At 41.9% G+C, this 21,981-nt stretch overlaps 1 protein-coding gene and 1 pseudogene across 3 annotated transcripts in view; both read right to left on the minus strand.

The window, feature by feature from the left end:
- UNC5D (unc-5 netrin receptor D) overlaps positions 1-21,981 on the minus strand; it is a 941,164-nt gene that overhangs the window by 470,361 nt on the left and 448,822 nt on the right. The gene's annotated exons all lie outside the window — the stretch shown is intronic.
- LOC141084012 (thioredoxin domain-containing protein 15-like) lies at positions 20,061-21,552 on the minus strand (annotated as a pseudogene).

Raw genomic sequence — 21,981 nt, forward strand, 5'->3', positions numbered from 1 at the left:
CTGACTGCTTGAGTGCATGGACAATGCGGTCTTTCACATGATGGTGGAGGGCTGGGATGGCTTTGCGAGAGAAGAAGTGGCGACTGGGTAGGTCATAGCGTGGTACTGCATAGGCCATGAGTTCGCGGAAAGCTGTGCTTTCCACCAACCGAAAGGGCATCATCTCAAACGAGATTAGTTTGGCAATGTGGGCGTTCATACCCAATGTAGATGAGAGACTGAGTACTTTCTTGACCTACTCATAGTGTCTGGGAGGGTGAGCTGGACTTGAGAGCTGCATATGGTGGAAGTAGCGGTGGACAGGGCGGACTGAGAGAGGGTTGATGATGGTGAAGGAGTTGGTGTTCTTTCTGATGGCCTAGAATCAGTCTTTCGTTGATATAACAGTGGGATTCACTGACTGCTATGGCCTTGCAACGACACCTCAACATTTGCTGCTGTGCTAACCGGTGGGCTTACAGTGGGGGAAACAATGTAGCGTTGCTGACTACCTTCGTTGTGATCAGTTGCACATGTGGCACTTGAGGTTTGGTGTTGTGTCCACGCTTGCAAGTGCATGCTGGTTAAATGTCTAAGCATGCAACTGGTATTCAAATTTTTCAGATTTTTCCCTCGGCTAAAGGTCTTTGCGCACTTCTTACAGATAACCTTGGCCTGATCATGAGGATTTTGTTCAAAAAACTGCCACACTGCACTCTTCCTACTTTGGCAGACATTTTGCGGCCTAGCACGCTGTGATCTTTTGACCCTCTGGACAAGCTGTCCAGCAACTATTTTGATGTTTGGAACCTGTCTTTGGAGTGCTCCGGGCCTGCCAGATAACAGCTGTTGCGATGTCGATGTCTGCTGTGGATGCTCCTCATCTGAGCTATTGGAAGCAGCACCCTCTTCCCCCAATGGATGCCAATCTGGGTCAACAACTGGGTCATCCATCACCTCCTCTTCTATGTCATGTGCACCATCCTCTGTGTCACCGTGTATGGTGGTATAGTGTGCGGGAAGGGGCACCTGAGTCTCATCAGGGTCAGAATCTGGCTCTGTACACTGCGAGGACAATGTAGTGCTCTGAGTGAATGTACCAGCAGAATCATCCATCAGCGGCTGTGCATCAGTGCACTCCATGTCAGATTCATCTTGGCCTGGGTAATTCACCATTTCACTTGATAATCCAGGCATGGTATGTGAAAACAGCTCCATGGAGTAATCAGTAGTATGGCCTGCGTCATCCTTCAATCTTGGTTTTGGTGAAGGACACTAGGAAAGGTGTGGTTCATGAACATGAGCCTCCAATGACGACTCAGTGCTTTTACTTTTTACAACTGAAGAAGAGGAGGCGATAGAGCTGGAGGCTGAGTCAGCAATGTAAGACAAAACTTTTTCCTGATGCTCTGGCTTTAAAAGCGGTTTGCCAACTCCTAGAAAACTAAGCGTTCGAGGCCTTATGTAGCCAGACGATGACGCAGGCTCAACACCTCCTGCATTCGGTCCTATTTTGCTCTTGCCACTACCATCAGATCCACCACCAACACCATCATTACCAGCTGCCAACCCCCGCCCAATTACACGGCCTCTTCCACCAGCCTTCCTCATTTTTGGTAGAAATGTAGACAAAATCCAACAAACTATATAGTATGTAAAACTAGGTGTCTATAGGACAGGGGAGATTTTGAATTTCTGCACACACTTTTGGACACTGGACACTTTTGGATTGTGTGAGGCCCACTGATATCTGAGCGCTATGTGACAGGCTCGATGGCACAGCTGTGACCTAAGTGACTAGAGAATAAGTGAGATTTTGAATCTCTGCACACACTTTTGGACACTGGACACTTTTGGATTGTGTGAGGCCCACTGATATCTGAGCGCTATGTGACAAGCTCGATGGCACAGCTGTGACCTAAGTGACTGAGGATAAGTGAGAGTTTGAATCTCTGCACACACTTTTGGACACTGGACACTTTTGGATTGTGTGAGGCCCAATGAATATCTGAGCGCTATGTGACAAGCTCGATGGCACAGCTGTGACCTAAGTGACTAGAGAATAAGTGAGATTTTGAATCTCTGCACACACTTTTGGACACTGGACACTTTTGGATTGTGTGAGGCCCACTGATATCTGAGCGCTATGTGACAGGCTCGACGGCACAGCTGTGACCTAAGTGACTAGAGAATAAGTGAGATTTTGAATCTCTGCACACACTTTTGGACACTGGACACTTTTGGATTGTGTGAGGCCCACTGATATCTGAGCGCTATGTGACAAGCTCGATGGCACAGCTGTGACCTAAGTGACTAGAGGATAAGTGAGAGTTTGAATCTCTGCACACACTTTTGGACACTGGACACTTTTGGATTGTGTGAGGCCCAATGAATATCTGGGCGCTATGTGACAAGCTCGATGGCACAGCTGTGACCTAAGTGACTAGAGGATAAGTGAGAGTTTGAATCTCTGCACACACTTTTGGACACTGGACACTTTTGGATTGTGTGAGGCCCAATGAATATCTGAGCACTATGTGACAAGCTCGATGGCACAGCTGTGACCTAAGTGACTAGAGGATAAGTGAGAGTTTGAATCTCTGCACACACTTTTGGACACTGGACACTTTTGGATTGTGTGAGGCCCAATGAATATCTGAGCGCTATGTGACAAGCTCGATGGCACAGCTGTGACCTAAGTGACTAGAGGATAAGTGAGATTGGATTGCTTTTAAAAAAGCAGTTTGCGGAGCAGTGGGTAAACAGCAATGCCAGCCTGTCAGGAAGCCTTAGAAGGCAGCCCAACAACCAACACCACTGATACACCACTATATAGCCTCCCCTTGCACTGCACACACAGTGACTGGTGTGTTGTGCAGGCCAAATCACTAGCAGCAGAAGCAGTTTTTTGGTCTTCTTCCCTGCCTAACGCTCTCCCTACAGAATCAGCAGCAACCTCTCCCTATGCTAAGATCGGCAGAAGTAAGATGGCGGTCGGCGTGCACGCCCTTTTATACCCCCTGTGACGCCCACCAAAGCAAGCCAATCACTTGCATGCCCTTCTGAAAGATGGTGGTGACCCGTGCCTATGTCATCACGTTGCCCACAGTGTCCGTGGATCCTGATTGGCTGAAAAAGAGCGCAAAACAAACTTTTGAAACGCGACTTTGGCGCTTAAGTCGCCGACCTCGTGGCCGACCTCATCCTAGGGTTGGGTTTCGTTTCATGAAACCCGACTTTGCCAAAAGTCGGCGACTTTTGAATTTTTTCGACCCGTTTCGCTCAACTCTACTATGAACGATATAATGTGGCCAGGGTGAGTCACAAGTGTTGAATGCAGGGACCTGGTTGGTCCAGAGCGGAAGGTCCTGTGCGCAGGATTGTCTCCTGGCTAACAGCCTGTGTGTGGCTGTGTGTAATGGCTGCCAGAGCTTGAGAGTTCCCTGGAGGGATATGGACGTCTGCAGCCTGAATGAAGGAACCATGTGGAGACCCTGACGTGAGTGAGATAAATGAGGCTAGAAAGTCTCCTAAGCATAACCTGTATGATCACAGGCTTAACAGAGGGAAGCTCTGTAATGGACGCTATGCTGTGATGAACTTTATGTTGATTGCTTTGGATTATGCTACGGATATGAACTGTATAGTGCTGCTGTGGCTCTATGATGGTGAATAAACCGCAAGGAATATGTTTTGAGTTTATGGAAAACCCGTGCCAGATATGTTTTGTTCGCTGCCTAGCGAGAATTCCCCAAGTAAATGACAGCGCTACCTCACATTATATATATATAAGCATAGATCTCTAGCATTTACAGGAATTGTGAGCTGACTGTAATGCAAGTTTGACTCAGACTTCAAGATGAATTGATCATCATTGGAACTGACAAAAGGCAAGTGTACAGGAGAAAGCTAAACCAAAGACAATTCTATTGATTGACCTAACCCGCTGACCTTGTGTGATTTACCCAGAATGCTTTTCAATAACATGACATCACTCATGGGGCATAGGAACCACAGCTCCGCGTGCATCCCCCTTGCACAATGTATGAGGGTATTGATCCAATTGCACACAATCTGTCCATAGATCAATCATGTTTCCTTACAGTCCACAAATGTAATATGATATAATAAATACACTGGTGGCTTCAGAGGGGTCCTCCGCCGAGAACCATTACTCAAGTAGATTACATCATTTTCCATTGTTAAGGGTTCATTTAACAAATTAGGCTTTTTCATGTAATGATTTCCATCATGTACTATCACCGCAGATATAATATAATGTCAGATGTCAATACAGAGCCGTAATAGATTTACATTTCACCTGCGTTATTCTCTGATTACAGAAGGACAATGAATCGTTGATCTCTTAATCTAAGAATTACATGCACAAAAAATAAAATTCAGATTTTTATTTTCATCACTTAATTTGCATAATCCATATAAAAGGCCACGGCTGGTAAATGTCTGTAAATATGTAAATATGATGCGAGACTACAAGAACGTTGTCTATAATGGCATAATATATATTCAATTCATTCAAGGGCATCTCCTATTTCACAATTGTCTGCTCTAATGCATCTAGCATAAAAATGAAACAACAATTCATATAGTCTTGATTAAAAAAATTCCCTACCATTTTGTGTTTATATCTCCTATGCTGAATTTAAAGAGGTTTTCCCATGAACACGGTTCATTTCCATCAATAGATCTTGAAATAATAATAATTTCCACCATTGGATGTGTATAAATAAAATGTTCCTGTGCTGAGATAATCTTATAAATGTGTCCCTGATGTGTGCTGTGTAATGGCTGTGTCTTACCGTACAGGGACATGGTCTGATCATACCACAGCTCCTGGGCAGGCGAGGAAGCAAAAGAATATACAGATGTTACAGCAAGGGTTCACAAATCATTCTTTCTTTGGGGTAAAACATTTTATAAAAACAGGCCTGGAAATGCTTTGTCTCATGAAAAGAATCAGCTGTGATCCCCTGCTGTCCTGTCTGTATACTCTCTTTTTCATCCCCCCTGCCCAGGAGCTGTGGTATGATCAGACCATGTCCCTGTACTGTCAGACACAGCCATTACACAGTACACAGCGGGGGCACATTTATAAGATTATCTCAGCACAGGAATATTTTTTTTAAACACATCCAATTGTAGAAATTATTATGATGTCAAGATGTATTGATAAAATCAACTTTAAAATTAACTTTTGTTCTTAGGAAATCCTCTTTAAGTATCTCCATAGTTACAAAAACATTTAGCCTGTCAGAAAAATAAGGTTTTCTGAAGTTTTGTGGACAATTTTTATTTTAGACCAAAATGTTCTTAATATCAGAAAAAGAGGCAAAAATAGGAATCTGCATTACAACATTTTAGCTGCTAGAAGCTTATGTAGGGTAGTTCAGCTTAGTAATATTGTCTGTCAATGTCTGTCATATCACTACTTATTGACTATAAGTAAACCCTGTGTACAGGAGTGTGATAACTATAAAGAGGAAATCTGAGACTTTGCTTATTTTTCTCTATGGGCCTAAGAACTTACAGGCAGGAAGTTGCGACCTTCCGGCCTATTCTGCCTGGCACCGATATCTGATGACTCAAAGAAGTCATGGACCTCTACTGTCTGGGATTCTGCTGCTTCATGTGACACTGATTGACAGCCGACTTCCCGCAGTTAGGCATCTGGGAGCCAACTGACAATCAGCATGACATAGGGAAAGACGCCTCACCAACAGAGCAGAGAAGAAGAGAGAAAGCTGCTCTGCCAGTGTGACATCACCAGAAACCACAGAATGGCTGAGAGGAGCAATCTCTGATCGATCGGTGCCAGGCAAAACAGGCAGGTAGTTAACAACTACCAGCATGTAAGTTCTTAGCCCTACAGAAAAAATAAGCAAAGTCCTAGATAACCCCTTGCACCTATCCTAAAAGAGACCAATACTGAGGATCTACTATCCAGCTATGCAGAGCACCTTTCTTTTATCTGCATTTAAGCTTTGATGAACCTATTGGGCTTCCCATCTTTTGTGGCAGCAGTCCAGCTCTGCCTCTGCAGTCGGCAATCATGTTTAAAGGGAATTTGTCAGCAGTTTTTTGCTATGCAGACTGAGAGTACTATAATATGGAAGCTGATTAGAACACTGTGTCACTTACTTAGCTGTGTCTTCCTGTTTCAGTACAATTAGTGTTTTATCAGCAGGAGATTATTAGAAGAGGACTATTTGTCTCATGCATCCTAGTCCAACCATGCCAAGAGTACTGAATAGCAGCTCTCTGACACTATACAATGCACACAGAAAACTGTGGTGTGGGCTATCCCCTGAGCTCTACTATATCTGCAACAGAAGACTATGATTCTGTCATAACTGCTGAACCCAGTAAACTAAGCGATACATTGCAGGAATCAGGGTCTCTGTCCCTACCTCAAGCTGCTGTCAGATAAAATAGCAAAAACCTGGTGACAGATTCCCTTTAACTCTTTCCCCTGTTACCTTCTCATCTGTCTGCTTATTACTGAGAAAACGCGGAATATCAAAGGAGCAACACACCTGTAAGGTCAGACTACACTGGGTATAGTCTATAACCATGGAGATGCAAAAATCTGCGTAGGAAATGTTAAAAAAAAAAAATAGTGCATTTTAATCAACATTTATTCGCAAATTTGAGGCTTTTTTTATTTTAGAAGCTTTGGAACAATACATTGTTGCAAAATTTGACATAACCAATTAATTATTCCACTTTCTTTTGCATTACAAATTCAAAAACAAGCCTGCTATTGTTGCCACTGTACTGCTATATTATATATGATGCTATAATTTTATGGGAAAGAGTCAAAAATATATTGTTAGGCCATATTTAACTATATGCTGATTGTATTCATTGTGCACCATTTTTTAATAAACACTTTTGTCGCGCACGTTCTGTTTCAGTCTCAGTCATGAAAGTCCGTCTACTGGACCTATGCAATGTCTAGTGACATAGGAGGTAATGACGCAGTGCATTTTTAGAGGGCTGTGCCCCTTACAATAGGCTACTCAAAATCAGATCCCTAACTAACCATGTGAACCCCGAAACCTCAATGTAAAAATAAAAACAACCATCCGCAATCCACCTAGTAAATACACAATACGTCAAGAGAGCTGACTATTAATGTCTGATTATCACATGATGGTACAGCAGTGCCACAAGTTTACTCCTCTGGTCTAGGAATATTGATAAGAAGTCTTATAATTAGCACACTGAATGCAACTCAACACCAGAAATCTGCAACTACGAGAATTTATTGTCATTAATCATACATTTCCTGCCAGAGAACGAAGCCACGCACAACGTGATGAGCCTGGGTGGAAATTGTTAGATACAATTAGTTTTAAGGCAGCTGTCAAAGTAAAAAAAAAAAAGATGCACAATAAAGCCAATTTACCCATGTGTACATCACTTATGAGACTTAGGAAGCCTTGACAAGACGCTACAAGACTAATTGCCAGTCAGAACTTTACGGTGTGGGTCTTAAAGGAAATCTGTGTCTAAATTCAGAATAAAAATACTAATAACAGACAGAATTTCAACTAAATTCATACCATTCTACCAAATTGGTGGAAATTTTTAGACTTTTATATGTCAGAACCTGACAAAAAATGGAGGGCTGCTACCTAGGCATCACTTTATATCTGAAGTAAGTTGCATAACACTTTTTTTGGAAGTTTTTTTCTATTTTTTACAAAAAAAAACTGATTGATAGGACATTTAGTGTTCCTCTTCTCTTTATTCCTTTAGGGCTGTAGCCAGTTTTGGCCTTCATGGCTTTTTTCATAATCTCTACTTCCAAGGGCGACTTTTAGACACCGACGTACCTGCATAGTTTTTGAAGCAGAAATATTTTCCAGAAAAAGACAGGAGTGATTTTTCATAAGTTTCTCCTTTATCGTCTTTTTAGTCGCTGGAGTTTTTTTTTATTTTGTTCAATTTTACATATAAAGCAGTGGTGGATTCCAAGTGGGAGCCTCCTGAAGAATGGCCAGGTCACTTCTTTTACCTGCTTTACAGATTTTGACGCCTAAAGTTGTTAAAAAAAGGTTACTAAGGATTGATCATAAGCACGGCAAATCATTTCAGTTTAACTATAAGGACAAATCAAGCGCAATAGGGCTTTATTCAATATACAGTGTGTAAGGTACAGCGGTGCTGCTCACCTTGCATGGTTGTGTGAGATCTAACACTAGTAAGGTGTTGACATAAAGGATTTCCAGCTGCTGCAAATTCAAAGAATAGCAGATCCAACGTGGTTTTGAAGTAGTAGAAGATGTAAGTGTCCAGCGTTGATGGCTGTGCTTCCACGAATAAATCCAGTAGTAGTATAAGATACAGGGGTTGGACAAAATTATGGAAACACCTAATGTTTTGGCATCATAATCTTCGAACATGTTATAAACATGAAAACTGTGACATATGGTAATGTTTTGTAGTTGATTATTCGTGTTATGTGATATGTGTATGTAAATTAACTGTTTGTTTTGCAGCATTGTAAGAACATTGATGAGAACCTGATACCAATGGCAGACCTCTCGGATTTTTTTGTTGGTGCTCGTATGGCAGGCGCTAGTGTAACAGAAAGTGCCCGAATGCTTGGCGTGTCAAGAGATACTGTCTCCAAAGTAATGACTGCGTTTGAAAGAGAAGGAAAAATGTCCGCTGCAAAGCACAGGTCCGGACTAAAGTCGAAGTTGACTGAGAGACACCGTCGGACTCTAAAGCGAAATGTGAGAGAGGATCGCAAGACCACGGCTCCGAAAATCACTACTGAGCTCAATGAACACCTACAGAACCCAGTTTCCACGAAAACCGTTAGTCGGGAGCTGCACAAATCTGGATTCCACGGAAGAGCTGCAATTCGAAAACCTCTGCTCTCAATGACAAATGTTTCCAAGCATTTAGAGTGGTGTAGAAACCTCCAGAATTGGTCCCTCGAGCAGTGGAAACATGTGATATTCTCAGACGAATCATCGTTTACCCTCTTTCCGACCTCCGGCCGAGTGTACATTTGGAGACAGCCGAAAGAAGCATTCCATCCAGACTGCCTTCTCCCAACCGTAAAACATGGCGGAGGTTCTGTGATGATCTGGGGTGCTATTTCGTGGAGATCCGCCGGGCCAATGATATCCCTTCATGGAAGAATTAACAGCCGAGATTATTTAGTCATTTTGGGCGACCAAGTGCATCCTATGGTTCAAGCACTGTTCCCGGAGGGGAACGCCATCTTTCAGGATGATAATGCACCAATTCATACAGCTAGAATCATTAAAGCATGGCACGAGGAACATTCTAATGAAGTTGAACATCTCATCTGGCCCCCACAATCCCCAGACCTCAACATTATTGAGCATTTATGGTTGATTTTAGAGATTCAAGTTAGACGTCGATTTCCGACACCATCGTTCCTCAAAGAACTGGAGGGCGTTTTAACTGAAGAATGGGCTACAATTCCTTTGGAAACAATTCACACCTTGTATGAATCCATATCTCGGAGAATTGAAGCTGTAATCGCCGCAAAAGGTGGACCTACACCATATTAAACTATCTTTTGTTGATGTTTCCAGGTGTTTCCATTATTTTGTCCAACCCCTGAATATCAGTTTGCTTTTTTCACAAAGTCTTTTGAAGTTCTAAAACTTCTTCTTCAGGAGACCCACATAGATTTCCGCATTTGTTCCATTTTTTTTAAGGATTTTTTTTAGTCCAATTTCAGGCAGAATCCACCAAAGAATACTCTTAAAGAGTATTCTGATGTAATCTTTACCAAGATAGACACTGGTAAATGATAAGGCTGAAAAAAAGATGCTTCTGGGGAAAAAAACTCTTCCAAAACTCTTTAAAACCACGTAAAGAAAAGCTTCAGGGAATGAAAAACTCCTTCAACCTTCTCCAAGAAAGGAGTTTTCCTGGGAGAGAGGATTCTGCTTGAAAAACTTATTGTTTTTTGAATCCCGAAATTGGTTTTACAATAGAGATGAACTGTAAAAGTCATCAAAGAATTTTTTAAACCATTTTTCAGGCGATTTTGAAGTATTTGTAAGCCAAAACCAGGAGAGGAACAATCAGAGGAAAAGTATAATAAAACACGTCACCACTTCTTGATTTATCACCCACTGCTGGTTTCGGCTTACAAATACTGGGGTAAAAAAACTGACCAAATATTGGTTGTGTGCATGTGGCCTTTTTCTAATTATCTGTGTGGTTAGACTTAATGTTATGTATACCATCATGGGGGGCACATCAGCGCACAAGTTAATCTTAAAGAAAATTTTATCTAATCTTCTTGCACATATGGTTTTGATCTACAATTTAGGTCTTCTCGTTATTTAACTCATATTTTTATTTCTGCAGCTCCTCCTCTAACACTGGAACAATTTCATCAATAGAACAGAAAGACATTTATCTTCATTGCACAGAACCCATCAGTGACACCATGGGTGGAAAAGAAGGGGGGCACAAGTTACCTTATCTACAGCATTGTCTAAATTAGTCCACTGAGGAACAGAAGATCTTTAATCAATGCGCTGCCACCCTGCTCCAGTAAGCATATTTTCAGTTCATTAGATTTAATAAATTTCTCATTATAACAAATGTGACAAAGCAGCAATAATTCTCCGCACTGTCTTCCCATCTGTGTCTGGTTCTCCAAATTTAGATAGCACATAGACCCTCCACCCCACCGATTAGGATAAAGGGAACATAAGATTGGGGGGTGCACTCACTTAAAAGTGTGTTTTAATCCTTTTTTCATCATTCATATTGTTCAAGTGTAAAAGTAGTTCCCTTGGGTGTCTTAAAGCAGCATGTACATGGATTTCTATAAAGAGAATGAGACAGTTGCAGAATGTGAATATATCCTCTAAGTCAAGACTTTTTCCGTTGTCACACATGTGGGTTTTGCTGCAGAAATGCTGTTGTTTTGGCGGGTGTTGTTAGCAATTTATGCAATAGAAAATTTTTGGCCCATAACTAATAGTGTTTTCTCAACAGGATGCATTCCCACATTGTGGCTAGGGATGAGCGGACCTATGGAGGTCCAGGTTTTGATACCCGACCCGAAATTTATTCCAAACTTTGGTTCTGGTACTAGAACTATACCAGAAATTGAACCAGAACCAGAGCCTCATAGAAAAGTATGGGGAGCCAAACTTTGCCGAACTTTGCATCTTGGTGAAAAAAAATCTCTCTCTCCCGCTCTGAAACGGACTTTACTTAGAACTTCTAACATTGCGACAGACTTCCTAGTAAAGTTTGTGTTCGGCGTTTAGCACCAGATCCTAACTGTCCAGTACGAAAGCCAAACTTTTAAGTTTGGGTTGGCTCATCTCTAGTTGTGGCCACAGTAGCACATTTTTGCTGACCATGCCAATTTGCAAGATGATAAGTTTATCGACCGTATAGTGGCTGCACCTTGATGCACCACATGCATGTATGGATTTTATGTGCCAAAATGGACATCTTAATTTTCACGAACACCTATATAAAACTACCACTAGTCTATTTTACTCTACCTTTGCCATTGCTACCGCTCTAATTTATACTTCATTACTTAAATATAACCCATCTATGCCAGTCCATGCATAAAACAGAAATTCAGATCGTAAAGGTGAACTACAAGCCATCAGAGGGTTACAATAAAAATGAAAGGGGGATGAAAATAAATGAGAAATCACAGACAGCAAGAAATAAAACTTAAAGGTGTTTTTCAAGATATTGAAAAAGCTGCTCACGGCTAGAAATACATGTCAAATAATATGTACTCCCTCTTATATTCCCGACTGCTCGAGCCCTGCTTCCCCAATGCTCGCGCTGTGTTTTCTTTGGCTACGAATGTCATGTACATATACACCAAATGACCACTTCAGTCAAGTACTGGCCTTAGCTGTCTCCTGTGTGACAGCGCAGGAATGGCCTGGAGTTTGAGCATATATTATTTTATTATCTTACATGAATTGCTGGCTGTGTGCTGCTTCTCGTTATCTTGGCAAACCCCTTAAGCCATTAATATAACTTTAAAGGTCATGGACTATATGTAGTGAATAACACTAGCCGAAACTAGGAACAGAAAGAAAATATAGTATAGAACAAGTAATATACAATACTTTCCCTGCCATATTCCTATATATTCCTGCCAATAGTGAAATACCTGGTCCAAAAAAATAACAGGATGCACATGGGAAGATGTCAATAGTACAGTGTCCACTACTGCCCTGCATATCACTTAGGCCTCATTCAGTTTTTTTGCATCAGTGTTTCTATACCAAAACCAGGAGAGTCTCCAAAACACAGAACAGGTGTCAATCTTTCAGTTAGAGTTTTTCTCTGTAAGTTCCACTTCTGGCATTGGCTAACAAACGCTGATGCAAAAATACTGACGTGTGAATGAGGCCTAGGAGTGACTGAACCCTCAGCCCATTGGATTGACTTGTACATTTGCATACATTTTGTACATCAGGTAGCCGCATATTAAGTTAGAAGATGTCATGACGTTTGTTAAGTCCCACCTGGTGGATGTTCGAAGATGTCAGTCCTGGGATGGGCTTGGTATGTCAAGAGAGGTTCAATTCAGAGATGATCAGCATTAGAGCAGAATTTCAAACTGTATAGCAGAGTTGAATAAGTTAGTAGATACAATGAAGAGTTTAGCACAGGGAAGCCAACTACCTGAAATCTCAGGCAGTGCCCATCCACCAGAGCCAGCCTATAAGGCCAAAGAAACTGACCTCAGAGGTAACCTGATGTGGAGAAGAGGGAGAATGGAAAAGACAAGAGGAGGACCCAGGATAGGTGAGTAGTAGCTATTCTTCATTGAATCATTTTTAACAGCATGTGAACTACAGATTATATACAATTGTTTTGATCTTTGCAATGAATATAATATGTAATCAGGGACCCGACCAAGCCCTTTATGATAGATTTATTGAGAAAGCCAACATCTATCAGACCTATTGTCTCAGACTTGAGGGTGCTTTTGCATAAAAGGAACTGGGCAACCTCCCTGCATGCACAAACCTGGCAAACAGTGAGAACAATCGTGTTTCAAGGGTTAAGAGAGTACACATGAGTCCCATGTACGTCAGTTAGTTGACATGGTAAAAGCTAAGTGTAGACACACACCATGCATAATTCATAAGTGCCTACAATCACACAAGCTTTGTGTAACCCTATGTTTTTCACTATATCTGCTCAAGGTCTTCTGGTATTGTTGTATTTAAAAGAAAATCTCTGCGTAAGTGCATCATCATTTGTGTTTGTTCATGCCAGGAAAACGTGTAATTTCAGTGGAAAATGAACATTATATCCAGCAGTGACCTCCCTGCACCTGTGAATGTGTGTGCGCACCTCCTCTCTGCCTCCCCATGTCTCCGGGAGCAGCACCTTTTATCAGCATTGTGTGATTCTCTACTGTTTTGTCTTACATGTACCGTAGGTCATAGCAGATTTGATTACTGACGCTTTTGTACATCCATTCTGCTGTCTACCGATTTCTGAATCTGACCGGTAGCTTACTGACACAGGTGTCCTTGAGTCTGCTAAACCATGCATCTTCTCCATCAGAAATCCATTCCCCTCCTTATTGTCTCCGTCCTAATTACAGCGGAATGATTGGTATTCTTCTGGCACTCGACATAATGATTGGAAACATATGTGAAGGTGTTTTGGGGAAAGTCTACAGATACAGCTCCCAGTATCACACAGGGAGATCTAATCTCCAAATGATGTCTTTTTGGGCCTGATCACACAGATGGGATGACATTAATGGAAACATCATTAAGTTCTTCTAATTAATCTTTTTTTTTTCTCATTTACTGGATGTCTGGGGAAGGGTGTTTAGGCTCCATCAGAGGTAGCTCAAGTTACTGTTATAATTTGTATTCCCAGCAAATTAAAGGTTTGTTCTTGTAGCCTGTCAGTGTGGAGAGGCCCAAATGTGAGTTATTACTGACAGAGACCAGGTACTTTCTCCAGGCGCTAATTTGCTCCTGACCAGCTGTTGGGATGTTTTAGTATTAGCACGTCCCCTGGATATTTTCTTGTAGCGGCACTCGCGTTAATTTATGTTACAGCACAAATATTGTTAATATCTATATTCTTGAAAGTCAAGAGCTTCTGCTGAAAAAGCCTGGAGGACACATGAGAAAGCACGTAAGGTGTCCCTCCCATCTTTCCGCCATCCGGCTCTTTTTCCATCTGTCGAGGCAGTGAAATGCTGGTGGGAAACTGATGCTGAACAAATCCCATAGTTTGCAGTGGGGTTGTTCATACTCATCCAGTGCATCAGTTATTGCACTTGACCTTCAAGGACTGGGATCAGAAAATGCAACATTGCCTTTTATCATCCGGTTCCCCAGTTTTGACCCAGTTTTAAGGAGGTGCTGTCAGCTCTTCAGACCGGCCAGTGTTAGTAAATACTTGCATTTCCACAATTATGGAGAATCTTTTTGTAGATCTCTGAGTAGAGCCTGTGTATTCTACTGTAATTCCTCTTAGAAAAGTGTGAATGCATTGGCAAATGGGTGTTACCATTCTCATTGTCAAAGGGGTGTGTCCGTCCTCGGTCTGGCAATGTAAAAACTGATTGGACACTTTTCCAGGGTGCAAATATACCCCCTTCCCAATAGATTACAACAAGAGTTGTCTATTCATTTATACAATTCTAGGAGGAATAACAGAGGAAGAGCACAATGCTGAGTTCAATGGAAAGAATCAAATAATGGAGAACAAGAATTGCGAAATAGTCTTGCTGACAGTTTTCATATTCTAATCATTTCACCATTTCGTTGGGTGGAAAATGCATCCTTTTTGTAGATAACACAGTTTGCTTAAAGCATCACTGAAATAGCACAGAAAGAGGACTTAAAAATCCTCCAATAATAGAAAACAGCAAAAGAGCAAAAAGGTTTACCTGTCCAGGCCTCCAGACAGGATGCAGTGGACCCATATAATTAAGACGGCAATACAGGTGCAAGAATACCGATGAAACAACCGCTCACAGCCTACCAATACATGGAGGGGCCAGTTGCCTGGTATGTTAATGCACAATAAAAAACTTGTATGTGGCGCAGACACCGCAGTTTATAATGCGTTTTTTGCACTTTTTATTCAGGGTGCAGTTGGGCCCATTTGGTCTTGTAAACTACTGTGTCTGTTCACATGGCATGCATTTTGATAGCGCTGGGCAGCCCGCCTGAGCTAATAGAAAGGTGTCACTACTAGGCTGGCCTGGATGCTGTGCATGGCCATAGTGTGAACAGCGCCGCATACAAGTTTTTTATTGTGCATTAACATACCATGCAACCGCCCCCTCCATGTATTGGTAGGCTGTCAGCGGTTGTTTCATCGGTATTCTTGCACCTGTGTTGTCATCTTAATTATATGGGTCCACTGCATCCTGTCTGGAGGCCTGGACAGGTAAACCTTTTTGCTCTTAAAGCATCACTCCAGCATTTTTTTTTATCAGAAGTGCCACTAATTTAAAATCCTCCGCTTTGTCTCAAACTTACCAGTTGTCACCTTCTTCAGTTACTGGCACCGCTGCGGTTGGTCTCCACAGTTTGCTTGGTGGAAGTCACAACTCAATGTAAGTCTGAGAACCAGAATTAGGCCAGAACTAGGCTCCCATAGACTGACATTGAGAGCTTGTGACCGTTAACTTTGATTTTCGTCAAGTCAGAAGCTGCGGTCAGAAGATGGCGGAGCGGGACAAGAGCTGAAGATGGCAACTGGTGAGTATAATACCAAGGTCAGGGAACTTAGATTAGTGGCACCACTAAAGCACTCAAATAATTAAAAAGGCTGGACTCGTGCTTTACAATAAGAAAATCAAGTTATGCCACTCTCTGTTTACCTTCAAGTAGAGGAACATGGTGACCATGTGACTAGCACACCAATTCTTCTACACAATGTTATGCCTTCTTGGTCTGTATGCTGATCCTTTGTCCATCATATACTTGTCATGACCATGGCATTACTAATCTTTCTCATGAAGAGAAAATGGACAATGGGATGTTGTCCCATTTTAGCGACTGACAAGCGGAATATTCGACCTGTTACATCAGTTATGCAAATAGAAGAAGAGGAGGACCATTGATTATTATGGGGTTCTTTTGTGGGTTGTTTTTTTAGAATGAAAAATAAAAGTACTGGACGCAAAACTTTTTCTTAAAAACAGAACCCAGACCAACCCCATCTTTTGCTTCCAATTGCATAAGTGTAACAACAGATTACTTATTGATTTTATTTGTTGTCAAATCAAAATGGACAAAAATGGAATGTCTGAACAGATGTGAAAAAGTCTTTTATTATCATTTACTGTATATGTGGTAACTCCACTTATTCTAAAAATGACTAGCTGCCTAAAGGTACTGTCACACTAAGCGATATCGCTAGCAATATCGCTATAACTTGTGACGATATAGCGATATTGCTAGCGATATCGCTGAGTGTGATACTTACTTACGACCCGCTCCCCCGCTGCTCATCGCTGATCATGCGAGAACGTCCTGGGCCATTTCTCGTCGTCAGCTTCCTGCTGGGCTTCCTGTGGAGAGACGAGCGACGAGCGTGGAGCCAGGCGGGAGTATGCAGGATCACCTAGTGTGACAGGTAAGTAGCGATCCCCGTCCCCAGCGATGTCGCTGGTGAGATCTGCCTGTGTGGCAGCTCACTAGCGACCACTTAGCGATGTACCAGCGATCCTGACCGCGTCATATCGCTGGTCGGGATCGCTGGTACATCGCTAAGTGTGACAGTACTTTTAGGGCACAGTCAAACAGCTGTATAAATTGGACAGAGATTAGAGTGTAATGCTTGGACTGGCCGGCAGCTCTCCCTACCGGAGCATGACAGCTTCATGTATTTCTATACAGCTGTCATTCTCTGGTTGGGAGAGCCACTGGCAGTCCGAGCATTGTGTTCAGATCTCTGTCCAATTTACATGGCTGTCTGACTGTGTCTTTATTATTGTGTTCTTTTCACTGTTTTAACGTGTCTGGGACCAGCCGCAAAGCTTGACATGCCATTGTGTAGGGAAAGCATGAAGGAGGTCACTGCAGCTCCTTCATTCAGGATCAGAGGGGGTTCCCAGTGGTTTGATCCCCAATGGCAATAACAAAATGTCCTTTCAAGATGAAAGAACCCATTTAATAACATTACTATAACATTCAAACCATAATTTCTTATTTTCAGTTTTCCCTTTAATAATTATTTCTAATGCAACTGCTTTCTCTTGTTAATTTTAACCAAGATATCAGGCAGCATGTGGAAATCTTCTACGACTATGTATTCTGCTGCTGTATTTGTTTCTTTTCTTGACTTGCAGAAGGCAAGGTTTCTGCCACCTGGTACTTGCTGCCTAACCCGCCATACGATGGATGTTTGCTCACTGCCTGTGACACGCATGGTGCTGCACACAACGCAGATTCTTGCATGTCCTGTGTAAATTCACATACCACGCACCTCCAGTTCTCTGATCACAGATTAAGACACATATTTAGAACTACTGCTTTGATGTGATCTAGCCACATCTCGCCATACGACACATCGACATTTGTTTTCACTACATAGTGTCAAAAGCTGTAAAATAGGAGAGCCAGCCGCATTCTGAGAGTACAATTTCACATTCTCATTTTGTGTGATCACACGGAGATTTGTGGTTACAAATATAAATGAATGAGATTGTAAAATGTATTGCATTTCTATTTTAATTGTTCAGAATGGTGCAACCACATAGTAGAGTTCAGAGAGCTCTCATGTCAGATACAAGCGGTTAACTATGACACGCTGCCATACTTCAGTGTTTTGAGACGAGTTCATCCGTCAGCTGACGAGCTCAAACACTGCTCTATGACTCATATTTATTATGTACGCGCTCAGCACGGAGTCTGGCCACAATGTCTCAGCTCAGTGATGCAGCGTGAACACAAACCATCTTCGCAAGAGATTCCTTGTGATAGCGTCTGAAGATGTCAGTTTTCATTATCTGGAATTGTATTATGCCCAACTGCTCAATTTCCTTGTGTTTATCAGTATTACATGTTTGTATTAATTTATTTCTATAGGGAATGTAAAGTACATGCTCCCTCTAGATCATTCTAGATGATTGTTTTGGTAAAACACTACTTAATTCACAAGACTCTAAGGCCCCGATTCATCATTCGCGATTTATCCGATTGATTGACCACAAGCTCTCAATGAGATATCGGAGTAGTTTTCCACCAAGTAAATTAGTTATCACTTACTTGGCCAATTTCTCTTGAAGTGTCCATCAGCCTTCTCCAGTTGTAAAACATCTCACATGGGAAAACTGTTTTTCTATTGGATGAAGCTGCTGGACAGGTCTGGTCACACATTCTTCTGTCAACAACTATTGTATGGATAGAAGCCTAACGTTGTCATTGTCTGCCCTAGGCCTCATTCAGAGATCTATGTTGGAGATACGTGTTGTATCCTTTTGTTCTTGTAAAACACATGGAGAAATGTCAATTTTTTTCGGTCAGCACGGATGACAAGGGCAAATGCAAGTCTATGAGTCCGTGAAAAACACATACAGTACACGGATGACACCCAGGCGTTTTCCCGTGTTTAACATTGCAAAGTATAGGAGAAGCTTTGTAATCTCTTTCTTTCTTTATCCATACTGGAAAAACACTGACAACACACTGATAGTAAAAATGGACACACGCACAATAATGCAAAACACTGATGACTCCGGTGCCACTTTTTCATGCAAGTGCTTAAACATGGACGTGTGAATGAGGTCTAAAGGTAAATTTGGGTACCACGTTTTCTTGGACCTCTCACAGCAGAACCACTTGACCTGATCATTTCCATGACTGAGATAAATGAAGGTAAAACATGTTTCCACATCCCATAGACATGGCAGCTTATACCTTTGAGCTCAAGTACTAAACATTTTTTGGCCCAAGTACAGCCAACCTTTTTAGATATGTAATAAAACAATACACAATGTGCAATTTCTAATTTGTTTGAAGGGCTTTTTTAATGAATATTAAAAGGGCCTGATCAGATATGTTATCCTCATCACATCAGTTGCCTTTCACACAGCTTCCTTCAGATTTAATATGTACATGATATGAAGGACTCTAGATAACACTGCTGTTTCTCCATTAACAATAAGATACACCCAAGTCTGAAGCACCCTTTCTGAAATTATATAATCACAGACAAGTGACACGTTGCATCTTCATCTTCCTGATCTTCTTCTGGTAGCTACTTGGCATCAGGAAATTGCTGCCACTCCTGAAGCTTCAATAACCTTGACGAATGAGCTGGACAGAGTTAGCCCTGTCGACAACACCGTTATCGAGATTGGGCTAGCCAGCTAAACTGGTGATCATTGCTTCCTCTCCAATCCTAACAAAGCCAGTAATATCCTGTCCTGTTATCTGCTTCCAGGCAGCCTTCTGACAAAGAGCTACCGTCAATGCATGGTGGTGAGGGCCAATAATTTCTATTTTCTCTGCTTTTTAACCATTCATACAAGTGACTAATTGATGAGTATTGATTAACCTCTCGTGAAAGGCAGGCATGCAGTTTAAGTAGCACTTGGGTAGAAATCCCCTCACAGCGTGATCAATGTTTTAATGAAGTCAAGGCCTTCTACTCGTGTCTGCAGCCTGATTGATAGAAAGTAGTTTGTACACAGCATGTGTGTTCACTATCAACAGGTTATGTTACATATATTGTTTCATCATGAGACAGCCAAGCAACTCCCAATGTCACCATCCACTGGTATATCATTTCACATACATGGTGAATATCATTGCTATCATGTTTTCACGATCTTAGCTATGGGTTTAAAGACCATTGCCATGTAAACCCGCAAAGCAGACATTACTCATTGTTGCCTATAGTCACCACCATAGATTTGTTCTAATCTTGCACTAGAAGTTGAATGAACAGATGTATCCACCCGTAAAGGAGTTTCAGGGACCTTTTTATTCGGCAGGTAGTTTCTAATCACCTGCTTGTTTTGACCTGTGACTATCTCTCCTTGCTCAAAGGAGTGAGCCAGCTGTCAATCAACATGACATCAGCAGTGATGCACCGTCAACAGAGCAGAAGAGAAGGAACTGCTCTGCAGATGTGATGAACAAAGCCATGGAACATTCACTGCTGTTTGGATTTAGAAAATCCATAAGGTCCTGAGAAATATTAAAGATTTGTAAAGTAAAGTTCTCCATATTGGTGATGTTGCGGTCTGAACAGTTGACATTTAGAGGTTTGCTGCTATCTGTAGTATTTAGGTCTGAGTTCTGCAGTACTGGTGTCCATATTTTGGGTTTGTTCCTGAGACTGGTCATCTGAATTGCTGAGTGAACCATCATTAGAGCCACATTCTTCACCACCCATCTCTGTGTCACACACACAGTATTTGCTCTGGCTCAGTCCTTCATAACCCTGGGCAGTGTTGAAAGTAGCACAGCAGTGTCCATCTGAACATCTAAACTCTGCATGGCATCAGCAATCTCAGCCGTCTTCTACTGAACAGCTCCTGTACTGCGGTCTTCTTCATACCCCACTGATGTTGGTACGGGACTTGTGTTCTGAAGGATTTCTACCAGATGATGTTCTCGATACACGTCGTCTTCACCTTGATTACCTCTAGCACCCACCGCCAGCCACAGGAAGTGAATGCCACATATTATCACGACACGCACTCGGAGCCTCATACTATCCCTGTAGATGTGATGTCATGGGAATCAGGAAAACTGCACTCAGAAGCAGTCCATGATCACTCTGACCCAGGAGAGATCCTCACAGAGCAGACCAGGCAGATAGTTAGAAATTACCTGCTTAAGGTGCTTAGTCCTGTAGGAAAAAATAAATTCCGGTCTAATCTTTTTAAAGGGATTGTCCACTACTAAGACAACCGCTTCTCTTTTTGAATAACTCTTATACTAACCTCCCATGCCAACGCCATTCCAGCAGTGTTGGCACTCAAGTTCTCAAGTAACAGATGAAGTTGTTACTTCAATTGAGCCCTGTACCCAATCAGTGCTAGCATTTTTATTTTAATGGGCAAACATGAGGAACGAGAAGGGTTGTCGTAGTTGTGGACCTTTTAACTTTCTACACATTTTGTTAAGAACTCCAATTTCTCATGATACTAATTAAACACAATATTGAAACATGCTTGCTAGTCCCTCAGAAGGCTACTGTTCACATCCCAGCCACCAGATGAGATGACCACAAATATACACATCTAGCATAAGCATCTCCCGATAGGTGGGTTTTTCTTAACCTGCTCATCTAGCATCACTCATCTTAGGGTATGTTCAGCCAAGAGGAAAGGTAATAAAGGGCATGTATGTATGTTTAATGTTTGTTTTGTGTGGAAGGACATTTAAAATTATAGTGTAGTTTTGAAAAGTAATTTCTTGATTCTCAGGCATGGTTCTATCTTTCATACATTGTTACAGGTCGGGTTTTGTAAGCTACAGCTTTGTTTATGAATCATCCACCACTCTTGCCTGTTTATTAACATCTCATTGACTGTAGTTAGAACTTGAATGTTTTGTCAGGTTCATATTGCATTAGCTTTTTGCTAATTTGCACACTTTTTTTGTAAACATTGTTACACCAGCTGCTTCTCCACAAGGGGAGCCAGTGCCTTTCAAAAGTTCATAATGCACAATTTCACCTGCTTTTGAGAGATAAATTGGCGCCATTACCTCTTGGACCCCTGTATCACTGCACAGGATGCAACAATAATATGTCTGGATCTAATCAAAGCCCTCTGTGTGTATAGGATATGACCTGTCAATCAAACTGTGGCCCCCCATCACACGTCCTGATATTTCCAGTACAGAAAAAAAAACAGTATCGGAGCTATCCGTGCCTGTGTGTCCGTGTGTAACATACATGTGGCATCCGTGTGGCATCCATGTGCCGCATCAGTATACCCATACTTGTGTGCCGCATCAGTGTACACGGGCCTGG

The sequence above is a fragment of the Dendrobates tinctorius genome, unplaced genomic scaffold (assembly GCF_039654945.1).
Source record: "Dendrobates tinctorius isolate UK_male_01 unplaced genomic scaffold, ASM3965494v1 ptg000022l, whole genome shotgun sequence".
NCBI classification, from domain to species: domain Eukaryota; kingdom Metazoa; phylum Chordata; class Amphibia; order Anura; family Dendrobatidae; genus Dendrobates; species Dendrobates tinctorius.